The sequence below is a fragment of the Quercus suber genome, unplaced genomic scaffold (genome assembly GCF_002906115.3).
Source record: "Quercus suber isolate HL8 unplaced genomic scaffold, Cork oak 2.0 scaffold_155, whole genome shotgun sequence".
NCBI classification, from domain to species: Eukaryota; Viridiplantae; Streptophyta; class Magnoliopsida; order Fagales; family Fagaceae; genus Quercus; species Quercus suber.
In genome coordinates, this window is record NW_027069616.1 from 584,006 (window position 1) to 597,969 (window position 13,964).

A 13,964-nucleotide genomic window follows, 5' to 3' on the forward strand; every position below is an offset into this window, starting at 1 on the left:
CTAACAATTTACATAAGCTCATCAAGTGGGGTCTATGAATCCGGAGCTTTAGGTGTTCATGAACGAGCCGAGTGATTTGTTGTTGGAAAAGGAAGAAGTTTTTTTTTGGAGACAGCGTAGTCTTGTATAGTGGCTCTAAGAAGGGGATAGAAATACTATCCATTCTGGACATATATATATGAGCATCTGGCCAAAAAAATAAGTCAGAATTTTATTTAAAAAACAGTTTTAAAAAATGGGTTAGGTAACAGGTCAGGTTAATTAATCCATCCGATCTAAAAAAAGAGTCAAGTCACGATTCAATACATTTTTACTTTGAATTTTTTTTTTTTTAATTCAAGTTTTGGTCTGAATATCTGATCGGAGTTTAATTTTGTCACGTCTACTTAAGAATTTCAAGAAAAAGAGTTAAAGATTTTTTATTCTTGAAGTAAGGATCTTAGAAAACCCAATATTTCTATTAAATTAATTGTCATAATGAAAACCTATTAAATAATAATAATAATAATAATAATTATTATTATTATTATTATCATTTTGGTAACAAACATTATTATTATTATGTGTTAAATGAATTGAGGGCCTTTGAAATATTAGGTCGTGTTGCTACCAACTTGGGATCTCCCGTTATAGACATCATTAACTTCTTGCGTTGCAAAATTCTTCAGTTATATGACTTTTATCACAAGTCCAAAGATGATAGATGATCATTGAATAGACTCATTTTTCTATTGGTGTTATTCTCTGTGGTGTAAGAACCTTTTATCGTTGAGTTTTGTTGATACCCAAAATTTAAAAGAAAAAAAAGAAGAGAAACCTACCCCCCAATCAAGTAAACACGGTCCTCAAGTGCAGGGGACCAATAGATCAAGAAGAGTAAACCCATGAAAGCTTATGCCAAGGCCTACAAATGGGCGCCATGGCCCAAGAATGGGTGCAGAGAGAAGGCCTTGAATAATGCCCCTCTTAACAATATCATCAATTTTTTTAAGGGTAATGTTATAGTCAAAATTTTTTACAATATCTTTACAAACTATTGAAGTAACAAATTCTTATTGGTTTGCATACTTGCATTACTTTTTACTTATCAATGACCACTTACCACATTAGCAATTTGTAAAAATTTTGTACTTTTAGCATTTTTCACCTTTTAAAGACTATAAAAAAATTAATAGATTAAACCTAAAACAAAATATACACGACCAAAAAAATTAGCACAACAACAAAAATTACTAATAATGAAGCTAAAAAATTTAAACTCAATCAACCTATTTTACCCAAAATAAACAACTTGACTCTTTAAAAAATTTTAAATAAAAATCCTTAGTGGTAAAGCAATAAAGTCAAAAGTCGGAGTTACCGTACATAGCGAGTAGTAGAGCCACTCCCTAACTCCAAGTCCTGGCTCCATCCCTGTTGTAAAGAGCCTAAGAATAGATGTAAATAAAGGACCTTGAACAAGGTTGCAAAGGCCCAAAGGCAATCGGTGTAGAAGTTCAATGGAAAAAATGAATTGACCCACCAAAGGCCAAGCCTCCTTGTAAAGGGATTTAAGGGAGAAAAAGACAAGATAATACAGTTTAACAAAAAGCAAGCCGTGGCATTGCAGAACATACAAAATCTCGTAAAAGCATATTGCAAACCTCCAGGAGGAAAATGTCATCCATGATGTTGCGCCTCTTGGGTGCAATTTGACTAATAAAGCATTGGTAGAACAAATAAAATTATTGTATTCAGATTGGTTAATAATAAAAAATATAATACTACAGTATAATATACCATCAAGCGAACCAAATGTCTCCTAAAAGTAAATGAAGGTATAAGAGTAAAGTAGTCTCCTTTAAAGATCAAGAAAGGAAAATACAAAAGAAAAGAAGCCCCAAATGTAGCAAAATCACCCAATAGCTTTAAATGGGTGCTCTACTGATGGGACATCTATGCCACCTAGGTGAAAATAACATAGACTTGCTAAGTCACTTTTACAACCCATAAGCTTCACATAGTTATCCCTATGCTTCTGCAGAAGGACCCATACCCACAACATCTATGTTGCACGGACATTGACACGGACACGGACACGGAGATACGGCAATTTCTGAAAAATAAGGACACGACACGGCGGTTAAATAATTAATTAAATTTTATATTTAGGCATATTTTTAAATATTTTTAGACATAAAATACATTTATGTCTAGAATTTAAATTATGTAAAAATTATGAATAAATAAATTAACACCCAAATTAATACAATAATATACATAAAATGTTTATATTACAAACCAAAAATTTAAATAAGCTACGTTCAAATACTAATAATAATACTAAAAGTAATAGTCAAAATAATAATATAAATTATTTTCTTTTGGACCAATGGCATATTAATGACACCATGGCATTGATATATGGTGCTCAAAAGTTTAAATTTGAAGTTGAAAGTTTGAAAGTGACTTTCATGTGGGTTGGCAGTTGACACACAAAACAAAGAGGTAATATATAAAAAAGTATTATAAAAGTTTAAATAAACAGAAGAAGACAGAAGGCAGCTGGTTCTGCGAAGAAAAAGAAAACGAAAAAGAAGCAGAAGAAGAAGAAGAAGGAGAGAGGAGGAGCTCGCCGATTGGAAGGGATAGGGTACGCCGGCACAGCGTTGACGTCTATGGAGTTCTCCAATCGGCCCGATCTAGCTCCGGCGAGGGACAGAGGGCAGCGGCAGCGGGCAGAGGTTAGAGAGAGGGTACGCCGGCACAGTTTTTTTTTTTTTTTTTTTAGGGGGGGTACGCCGGCACAGTTTTTTTTTTTTTTTTTTCGCTGCTGGCGTGTCGGACGCGTCAGATCCGTGTCAGCGCCGTGTCGAAGCCGCGTCGGCGCCGTGTCGGAGCCGTGTCGAAGAAGCGAAAAAAAAAAAGGGACACCGCCGGACACCGGAATCTGGCGCGTCGTGGCCATTCCGGTGTCCGATACGTGTCAGACACCGACACGATGCCAAAAATGGCGTGTCCGTGCAACCTAGCACAACATCCACCATGTTGTTTGATCTACTTAAGGGAGGAATTTTTTGTAATAGGAAAGAACCAAGACAACTCTGGGACCTGGTTTACTAGGAGAGTGAAATATGACCAAATAAGGCAAAAACCGTTTAGGGACTGCCACTCCTCAAGGAAGAATAGTAGAACCAAGAAAATTGCATAATAGAGTTACCTTAAAGCCATGGGTTTATAAAGGAAGCACTCCATAAGGTTCAGGGCATCATCACACTACTTAGCAACTCAATATGACAAACAGCCCAGAATTCCCATTTTCCAATATATAGGAAGAAAATAATGTCTGATATCATAACTCAATATTGTTGAAGATGATGAAGGTCCTGGAGGTTCTAAATTAGAGAAACTAGAGAAGGCTTGAGGAAGAAGGTGATTTGGGAGTTACTGTGAACTTTTTGAATTTGGTTGAAACGCATCGTATCACTAAGGGTTCTATCGTTAAACGCACCGTTTCACTTACACTGATGGCTGAGTATAAAAAGACTGAAAACAGTGTCATGTGATGAGCTCAAAGATTAGTTAGCAGTGGCATGAAAATTAGTTGAGATTAGTTTCTTTCCTTCCTGGTTTTATGAATTTGATTCGCATATTGTGGAGATAATTGTTATTCAGTTATTGATAGAATTTGTACTATAAATAGAACTCCGAGCTACAGATTGTAATTAAGCAAGAAATCAAATGCAAGATCATTCAGTCTCTCTCTCTCGATATTTCTTTCTCAACCTTTGTTCTCAGTGCTTCAATATTCAATCACAGTTTCTTTTTGTTCTTGCTTTAATACAAAATACTGTTTCTATAGTTTCCTTCATGGTATCAGAGCAAGTGATTCCTGCTTAGTGTTCATTAGTGGCTTCCTCGAGCTCAACAATGGCTTCCTCTTCAACTTCTTCGAGTTCTTCAACAAATGTGATGAATTAGCCACTCCTTCTTCTTTCAAACATGGCCAATATGATGACTGTCAAGTTAGAAAACAAATTATATAGTATGGAAGCACCAAATTTTAATGGTTTTGGAAACTTATTCACTCTTTGAAATACTGGATAAACCTCAATTGATTCCTGAGAAGTTCTTGAAAGATCTTTTTGGTGTTTCTACTACAATTTTGAATCCAAATTGCTTACTCTGGAGTTCAAAGGAGAAAGCTTTGCTTACATTCATGAGTTCCACTCTTTCACCTTCCATCTTGTCTCTTATAGTAGGTTGCTCATCTACTATGGAGGTCTAGAAAGTCTTGGAGAATAGGTTTTCATCCATTTCTAGATCACACATAATGAATTTCAAAGGTGAATTGCATAACCTCAAGAAAGGAGCAGACACTGCGAATCTTTATCTACAGAAAATCAAAGTAGTTAGAGATAAACTACTAGCTATTGGTGTGATTATAGATGATGAAGAGCTGCTTCACATCACAGTTAAAGGTCTACCAAAAGAATATAATGCTTTTAGGTCTGCAATTAGGACCAGGAGTACTCAATTAAGCTTTGATGAGCTTTCAACCATGTTGAATGGAAGAAGAATCAATCAATGAAGGTTTGGATGTCAAAGATCCAATCTTTGCTATGGCAACCACTTCCACCTCAAAGTCTAATGGCAACTACAATCAATACAATAGAGGAAGGGGCAGAGGAAATTATAAAAATAGAGGAGGTAGAGGTTCAAATAATCAATCAACTCACTTCAATCAATTTTCACAATTTTAGTCAAACCAGTCCAATGCAACTGCTGCTAGTCCCAGATCAGGAAGGCCAATTTGTCAAATCTGTGGCAAGCTTGGACATTTAACCATTGACTGCTATCATAGGATGGATTATGCCTATTAGGGCAAGCATCCACCTACAAAATTTTCAGCAATGGCTACAGCTTCTAATGCTATCCTTACACAAGAGCAACCTTGGCTTGTTGATAGTGCAGCCATAGATCATGTCATTGCAAACCTAAATCAACCTAATTTTCCAAAGCCTTATATTGGCCAAGATCACCTCATGGTTGGCAATGGGCAAAATCTACCAATCACTTATATAGGTAAAGCACTTATCCCTTCTTCATACTCAACCCTTCATCTTAATAATGTTCTTAGCATCTATTTCATCCAATCTTGCTTCTGTTCACAAAATTTGTCAAGATAATAAGTGTTGGTGTTGTTTTGATGAAAATATCCTTTCAATTCAAGCTTTGGCCACGGGGAAAGTTCTTTACTAGAACAAGAGTGACGATGGAGTTTATCCTATCTATCCTTATAAGGCTCTTCAGGTTACTTTGTCTTCCAAGGTCTGCACTAATGTTGCTAAGTCCATTAGTTTCAATAAAACACTTTGGCACATGCGACTTGGTCATCCTAATGATTAAGTTCTCAAACTTCTTTTTCCTCATTTCAAGTCTGTTCTAAATAAATGTATTGATGTACTTCACTCATGCTTATTGCATATATGGAAAAATGCATAATCTTTCTTTTCCTAAGTCTCAATTTCTTGCATCCTCTCCTTTTTAATTGATACATTCTGATGTGTGGGTCTTGCACTTGTGCAATCTATTGATGGCTTTAAATATTATGTACTTTTTATAGATCACTTCACACGATTAACTTGGATTTATCTCCTTAAGTCAAAATCTGAGGTCTTTTCCAAGTTTATATTGTTTAAAGCCATGATTGAAACATAGTTTTCCTCCAAAATCAAAACATTAAGATCTGAGAATGGAGGTAAGTATACCTCTTCTGCCTTTAAATCCTATCTTCAACAACATGGAATTACTCATCAACTTTCTTGCCCTTATACTCCACAACAGAATGGCCTTGTTGAGAGTAAACATAGGCATCTTATCAAAACTACTACAACCATGTTATCTCAAGCTTCTGTGTCCACTGCCTACTAGTCCTATGCTGCTCTCACAGTAGTTTCTCTCATCAATTTGCTACCCACCTCAGTCCTAAATTTTGTCTCACCTTGGTTCCAACTTTATTCATCTCATCTAGGTTTGTCCCTATTGAAGATTTTTGGTTGTGCCTGCGATCCCCACCTTAGGTCTTACTTCAATCACAAGCTTGAGCCAAGAACTAAAGAGTGTCTGTTCTTAGGTTATTCCTTCACTTCTAAAGGATATCTTTGCCTTGATGTCCAATCTCAACATTTATACACTTCAAGTCATGTCTTATTCAATAAGACTAAGTTTCCTTTCCCCACTCTTAGCAAATCACTTACCTCTTCATCTTCTTCAACTTCAGTGTTGTCAAATCTCCTTTACCTTCACTCTTCCAATCAACCATCACTTTTGGGTCCTTGCACATCTCCAACCACTTCTTCAGTGCCTTCCAATTCCTTTATTACTCAATCTGCATCTCCACTGACAAATACCGCACCATTGCCTTCTATCTCCATACCTACAAATCCATCTTAACCTCACCCTACACCTCCATCCATGGCCATTGAACCTTTGCCAGAAGCTTCCTCCTTTACACCAATTCCGTCTTCAGTTCCTACATGTCCCATCCCTGTCCCTGCTACTCCTAATTTGCACCCTATGCAGACTAGGTCCAAGAGTGGCATTATTATGCCTAAAACCAGACTATGCTATAAAATAGTCCTAGATTACACCAACACAGAACCTCTTACATACAAAATAGCCTCCAAATATCCTAAATGGTGTGAAGCCATGGATGCTGAATATTAAGCCTTATAGAAGCACCATACTTGGGCTTTGGTTCTAGCTTCTCCTCATGCAAATTTGGTTGGGTGTAAGTGGGTTTTCAAGCTTAAGCTACACAGTGATGGCACCATTGCTCGTTACAAAGCTAGACTTGTGGCTAAAGGGTTCCAACAACAGGCAGGTATAGACTATTCTAAGACCTTCAATCCAATCATCAAGCTAGCCATTGTCAGACTTGTTCTTGCTATTGCAGTCAGTTGTAATTGGCCTTTAAGGCAGTTGGATGTGTTTAATGCTTTCTTACATGGACACCTCAAGGAAGAGGTCTATATGCAATAACCTCCTAGGTATGTAGATGCTGATCATCCATCCTATGTGTGTAAACTACATAAGTCTCTCTATGGTCTTAAACAGGCTCTAAAGGCCTAGTTTGAGAGGTTCACCTTTCATCTCCTTTATCTTGGGTTCACTGCCTCTATGGCTAATAGTTCCCTATTCATTTTTCATTCCACTTACACCATCATCTATCTTCTACTATATGTAGATGACATTATCATCACTGGGAACAACTCCAAACATATATCACATCTCATTGCTGCCTTAAGTGCTATCTTTGATTTTAAAGATCTTGGTTCTCTACATTACTTCTTGGGCATCCAGATCACTAGAACTTAGTTTGGCCTCACTCTCACTCAGTCCAAGTATGCCTCTGATGTTCTTCAGAGGTTCCACATGGAGAACTCTAAACCAACTAAGACTCCATGTTGTCCATCCACTAAATTACTTCCCCATGATGGTGTCTCTCTAACTGATCCCACTGAGTATAGAAGCATGGTGGGGCATTTCAACACTTAACCTTTACTAGACCTGACCTTGCATTTAGTGTCCATCAATTGTGCCAATTCATGAGCAAGCCTACCTCTACTCATTTGGGGGCTGCCAAATGGGTTCTCAGATATATTTGTGGTACTTTACATCATGGCATCTCCTTCACTCTTGGCCCTTTAACTCTCACTGCATTTTTAGATGTAGACTGGGCTGGTGATCCCATTGACTGTCGCTCCACCATTGGTCTTCTTGTTTTTCTTGGTCCATGTCCCATTTCCTGGTTCGCAAAGAAGCAAGCAACTGTGTCTCGCTCTTCTACTGAGGCTGAATATCGCGACTTAGCCACCACTGCTATAGAAGTCTCTTGGTTTCGCATCTTGTCCAAAGAATTGCGACTCTTTCTCTCTCATGTCCCTGTCATTTGGTGTGACAACGTCTCTGCTATTGCCTTGTTTGCAAATCCAGTTTTTCATTCTTGCACAAAACATATCACAGTGGATTATCACTATGTGCGTGAAAAGGTTTTGAGCAGAGATTTGTGTATTTGTTTTATTTTTGGTAAAGATAATTTAATTGACATATTTACCAAACCCTTGTCTACACCTTCTTTTCTTCATCAACGACACAAACTCTTGGTTAATTTGAGGTTCTTAATTAGAGAAACCGGAGAAGGCTCGAGGAAGAAGGTGATTTGGGAGTTACCGTTGGACTTTTTGAATGTGGTTGAAATGCACCGTATCCCTAAAGGTTCTATTATTAAATGCACTGTTTCACTTACACTAATGGTTGAGTATAAAAGACTGAAAACGGTGTCATGTAATGAGCTCAAAGATCAATTAGCAATGATGCGAAAATCACTTGAGATTAGTTGCTTCCCTTCTTGGTTTTACGGATCTGATCTGCATAATGTGAAGATAATTGTTATTCAGTTATTGATAGGATTTGTATTTTAAGTAGAACTCTGAGCTACAAATTGTAATTAAGTAAGAAATCAAATACAAGACTATTCTCTCTCTCTCTCAACCTTTGTTCTCAGTGCTTCAATATTCAATCACAGTTTCTTTTTGTTCTTGCTTCAATACAAAATACTGTTTCTACAGTTTTCTTCAAGTATCACTAATTTTGTGGGGTTTTGAGCCCGACATACAAGACTGTGGGAGTTGGGGCCCAAGGTCTTGTAACCCAATCTCTGGTGAGAAACTTGTAATAGTTTGTGTGGGGTTGGACACAAAGCTAACTTGCTAATATATTATCAGGCATCATTATTGCATAACCCGATATTCTATTTCATGCTTGTATATTTCTGCCGGTTTCTTGGATTGGTTGTTTGTGCACAAATTGATTCGGTAAAACAGATCCAGTTTTCTGCTGTGGAACTAAGCCCGACCCCCCAAATCCTCAGCGTGTTTCTCGGCCCAGATAAGCCCGAACTCTAGCAGACCCATAGTTGCATTGGTCTTGGCCAGTCACAAAAAAAGGGCCCACAATTTTTTCTCAGTTTTCTTCTAAGGAGAAGATTTAGCTCTGACATGGGTTGAGTTTTGAGGCTTTGGAATGATTGTGAGATTAGGTTAGGAAGTTTTGATAACCGGAAGTGCGTTGTTTAAGTTTGATGTATATATATATATATAAGCCAAATTCCAAATATAATTGTCAGCTCCAGGGAATACTTTCTAAACATTGCACCTAAGGAACTGCCTAGTTCTAAGACCTCTCAACGTGTCTACTAATTGTTTCACGCCTATGATAAGGTACAAGTAGTAGGTTTCCAAAGTAACAACCTAGTAGAATGAAAGCTTTAGACCAAATTTGTTCTTCCTGCAACTACGATGCTGAAAAGTTTCTATCTTTTGCTATATAAAAAAAAAGAGATTAAATTCTATAAGGATGGGGTGTAAAACCTATGTTTTACACCATCTAATAAGTGATTGCCACATCAGCATTTTATTTAAAATTTATTAATATTCAATACATCCTACCACACTTAATAATATCTCGATAGATTCCCAATTTGGTTGGATTTATATATGGGTATTGGAATTGATTGAGTGTGATTGAGTTTATTCTTAAATATGTGATAAGATGATGTGGCATGTTGGGATTGAAGGGGTAAAACATGAGTTTTACACCACGTCCTTATAGAATTTAATCTAAAAAAAAAATAGTACTAGAAATTTTATAATTAAAAAGTTATAGGCTGATGTAGATGCTGAGTTGTCAAAGGCATGCATCACTCTTATCAATCCTCTGGTGAATTTGGAGTGGTTTGTAGTTGTAGAGACATGCATATTACCCTTCTGCATATTCGAAGAATCTGGAAACTAATTTCACCATGAAGTTCTTAAAAATTAAAACTTAAAACTCTATTAATTTGAAAAAAGAAAAGAAAAAAAGAATGGATTATATTGTACTATGACATCACTATTTAAACAAATATTTAACTAGCATTTGTTTAAACCTTTTAAATTATTGATAATGTAATAAAATCTAATTCATACATCATGAAATGAATAGGTTGAGTTTTAAAAACATAATAATCAAATGACCTAAGAACTTTTGAGGGTTTTAATTTGATACAAGACCAGAGGTGGCTCCCCATCAAAGTTAGGGTAGACACAGGACCATACCACTTGACCTGAAAAAAAAAATTATTATATATAAATTTTAAAATTTTATGATTTTTTTTTTTTACATTTAAAAAAAAATTGTGACCACCCTAAATTATTTTAGACCCAACAGAATAAAATTTTGGACAAAGTTTGGTAACAAATTTGGTTATAGACTAAAGCTACAACTCCACTTAATATATATATTTTTTATTGAATGTGAATTTTGACAAATCTATCATTGGATTATATTTCTTCTTATATTCTCCATGTTTACAAAATTTCAATAAGATAAAAAATTAATAGTAATGTCATCAATCAAATGTTTAAATTTCAAATTTTTGTAGTCTAAAATTATATATAAAAAATAAGTTTATTAATCGAATAGTAAGTAATATCAAATTGGTGTAAAATTTGACAATATGTTTTAAAAACATAAATAACATGCAATTCAACGGTTAGATTTTCAAAATATGTAGTTGTAGGGTCTATTTTTGTAGCCCAAGCCTAAAAGGTTTGGATTATGAGCCCACTTAACCCAAAACAATGAATTTATAGGGAATGAGTGAAAGAGTTAGGCTGATTATGAACTAAACAATAGTTAACTATGGTGTTCAAGAAGGAACTGATATAAAAAACACACTTCAAGGCTTTTCAATTTGATGTCCGAAGATGAATATTATTGAATGAAAAATGAATACAACTCTCAAAACCATCCCCCCCTTCTCCTCCAGAGGCCTTTTCTTTATATAGCATCCTTCCTCATCATCTTCATCGTCCACTTGTTCTTCATCTAAGTGTCCACTTGAGTATGTGTCACGTCAGATCTCTTTTTTAGCTTTCTGTGAGTGGTAGTAGCTGGGATGACACTGTTCAGGGGTCTTCTTCACATTAATGCGGCCAGGAAAGCAGATGCAGTGTATTTAATGTGGTGGTGGTAGCTTTTCCTTTTAGATATTTCTCCATTCTTCTTATCTTCAGGCATGCCCAAAACTTAACCAGATTGCTGAAGTCATTAGTAAGATCATTCGAACCCTCTAGATATTTGCTTGACCAAGACTCTTTACATCCGAGGAGAATGATCTCTTTAAACCATTGGTGCTCTCTTCGGACTAATCCCTTTCACTTCTAGGTATCTTTCTTTCATGCGGACTCCTTCTCAACAACTTTTGCCTCTTTGGACACACAGTAACCTTCAAATAGGGCCTCGGGCCCAATACATAAGCTTGGGTTTCCACCCTCCACAATAGCCCCTCAAAATTTTAATTTTTTCCTCGCATTCGAGGAGAAAAAATAGGATTTTGATTTACTATGAAGTAAAAGTAAAAAATACAAAAATATCTGAGTTCACATGTGTAGGAGCATAGATTTAGGCGCTTCATAACTATTGCTGTCGTTTCAATATTCTCAAAGCGCTATTAATTACTCCAGGCGGCGTTTTGTCTCTATTATCCAACAGACGTGATTCTTCCTTGGAATTTGGGCGGGATGACTTCTACCCCTTCGTTTGTCTCTAAATAAAGCCCCAGAAGAGGCTTTTCCTCTTTTACTTTACAGATTCTCAGACTTTCCAGCGAACTAAAGCATTCAAATCCACCGAGCTCTTCAATCATCAAATCCAGAATCTGCAAGAATCTCTATGAGTTTAAAGATCATTCTCCGATCTAGTTCGTGTAAGTTCTCATACACTCAAATCTTTCATCTTCTCCTCGGACACCTTTCTTGGCCTTCGAGTAGTCGTTCCCTAGTCACTGCGTTAAGAGTCTCCTCTTTCTTGTTTATCTAAGATGGGTAGATTTCAGTATCTGGTGGACAGCCCTGCCCAGATGGAGGAGTTTAGGGCCACATACCGCATACCTGAAGATGTGGGTTTGAGATATTGCCCTCCAGAAAGAATACTAACAGATCGGAAGTCGGGTGAAGTGATAATCCCCATCATCGCCTTCCTAGAAGGAGGAATGACTATCCCCATGGGCCCAATCACCACTAATTACCTTCGAAACCATAGGCTTAGCCTTGAACAATGTGCGCCTAACATCTTTAAAATTTTAGGAGCCATTGACGATTTGAACCGTCATCTGGGATTGGGACTCACTTGGCGGGACGTGGTACACATGTACGAGTGCCACAGTCAGAAAGGAGCAGGATATTATCTGAAATCCCAATCCGACACTGTTAGGCTCCTCTCCTGCCTTCCCAAATCTAACAAAGGGATGAAAGACAATTATCTGATCATCTCGGGCACGTGGCATGACGGTCTTTACTGCCCAACCTGACCAGGAGAGCCAGGTGGGGGCATCCTAAATTTAGGTTTGCTAATAGTAGATTTAGGATCGACATTTCCTAACAATTTTGTCCTTTCTGTCTTATTATTTTCTAGTTTCTGACTAAGTTCTGTTGTGATGTTGACAGATAAAGACCACGTTTCTCCTCGGCTGAGTCTCACAAACACCGCCGCGCTCAACTATCTACTACGATCGAAAATTTTTGTGAGTGAAGACGGGCAACTCCGGTCGGTTTCCCTCATTCTTGGTTACACGCCCAAACCGTCCGATTTTCAGCCGGTCGGCAATGCGAGAAGACAAGGAGACCATCGCATCAACAGCATCGACGTTGCTCGGAAAGATTTTTTTGGCTCCGTTCAATCTTTCCCTCGTGCCACATCCAAACCCACAGGGTGTACTGCTGCTCGTCCAGTCAGTTCAACAGATTCCCCTCGAACTAGCAGCAGAAGGCAAGGGTGTTGCTTCTTCGACTTCATCACTCGAAAAGCAAATTGATAAATTTACCTTTGAAGGAGAGGCCTCAGAAGAAGTTCGGGTAATACACACTTCGGACGCCGAGGAGGAAGTTGACAGGCAATCTAGTGTCCGCCCTCCTGTCTTAATAACAGCTATTCCAAAAGTCTCTTCGAACGAAGAAGACGACATGGCGAGCTTGAAAGATCTGATGAAGAATAGGAACAAGAAGGCTGGGCCCAAGGACACTGGGATGTCTCAGCCAGTTGTTAGTCTTCCTTCACCACCTCCTCAAATTCCCTCTGATCTCGGCCTAAAACCATTGCCAGATATGAAGAAGAAGAGGCCCATTACGATCGACGAAGAGAGGGAGGTGGTGCCTACAAAAGAGGTAAAGCAACAGAAAGAAGATAAGGGCCAGCGGAACAAAAGGGCTTCGTCCACCGAGAGCTGAGACGAAGCTCTTGCCGCTGAGGTGTGCTAAGGGCTGCGCACCTGGTCCTCTAAGCTGGAGCTGGATGGTGCTCCCATCCCCTGGGATACCTCTCTCAGGAATTACCATAGGGGGAGGGCAGGTTTGGTTGCTGAAGCCTTGGAGCAGCCTCTCCTTCTTTTGAAGGATATGGAGTCTTACAGGTGCTTTAGCCAGTATGAACTCTTCTTATCCCTCAAAAGGGATTTGACCATGGTAAGTGAACTAGTCCATATATATATATTTATAGTAAAATGTTGATTAATTAATTTAATTAGTTTTTTTATTTTTTTATTTTTTTTAACTTTGTATTGAAATTCTTTCTTCTACTATACAGGTTACCCAGCAGGTTTATGTGGCCGAAGAATGGAATAAAAGAATCTTTAATGAAGCCCAGGCCGAGGCTCACACTTGGTCTGAGGTTGAAAAATCCTTGGGTAGCTTGAAGGAAGATTACTCTCGGCTGTCCAAGCAGCTAAGGGATATGACAAGCCAAAGGGACAATCTTGATGTTGGCCTGAGGACCGCTGAAAAGCAGGCCAAAGACCAACGTAAGCAGTTGCGTATGACTGAGATCAATCTGGAGACAGAGAGAGAGTCAGTCAAAGGTCTTCGTGCTGAACTAAAGAAAGCTAG

At 37.8% G+C, this 13,964-nt stretch overlaps 1 protein-coding gene across 1 annotated transcript in view; it reads right to left on the bottom strand.

Annotated features, from left to right (window-relative positions):
- LOC112039677 (dihydrolipoyllysine-residue succinyltransferase component of 2-oxoglutarate dehydrogenase complex 2, mitochondrial) overlaps positions 1-12,025 on the bottom strand; it is a 47,875-nt gene extending 35,850 nt beyond the window's left edge. Inside the window, exon 1 of the mRNA XM_065777447.1 lies at positions 12,022-12,025. The gene's annotated coding sequence lies outside the window, so the exon portion shown is untranslated. The remainder of the gene's footprint in view (positions 1-12,021) is intronic.
- Positions 12,026-13,964: the final 1,939 nt, after the last annotated feature.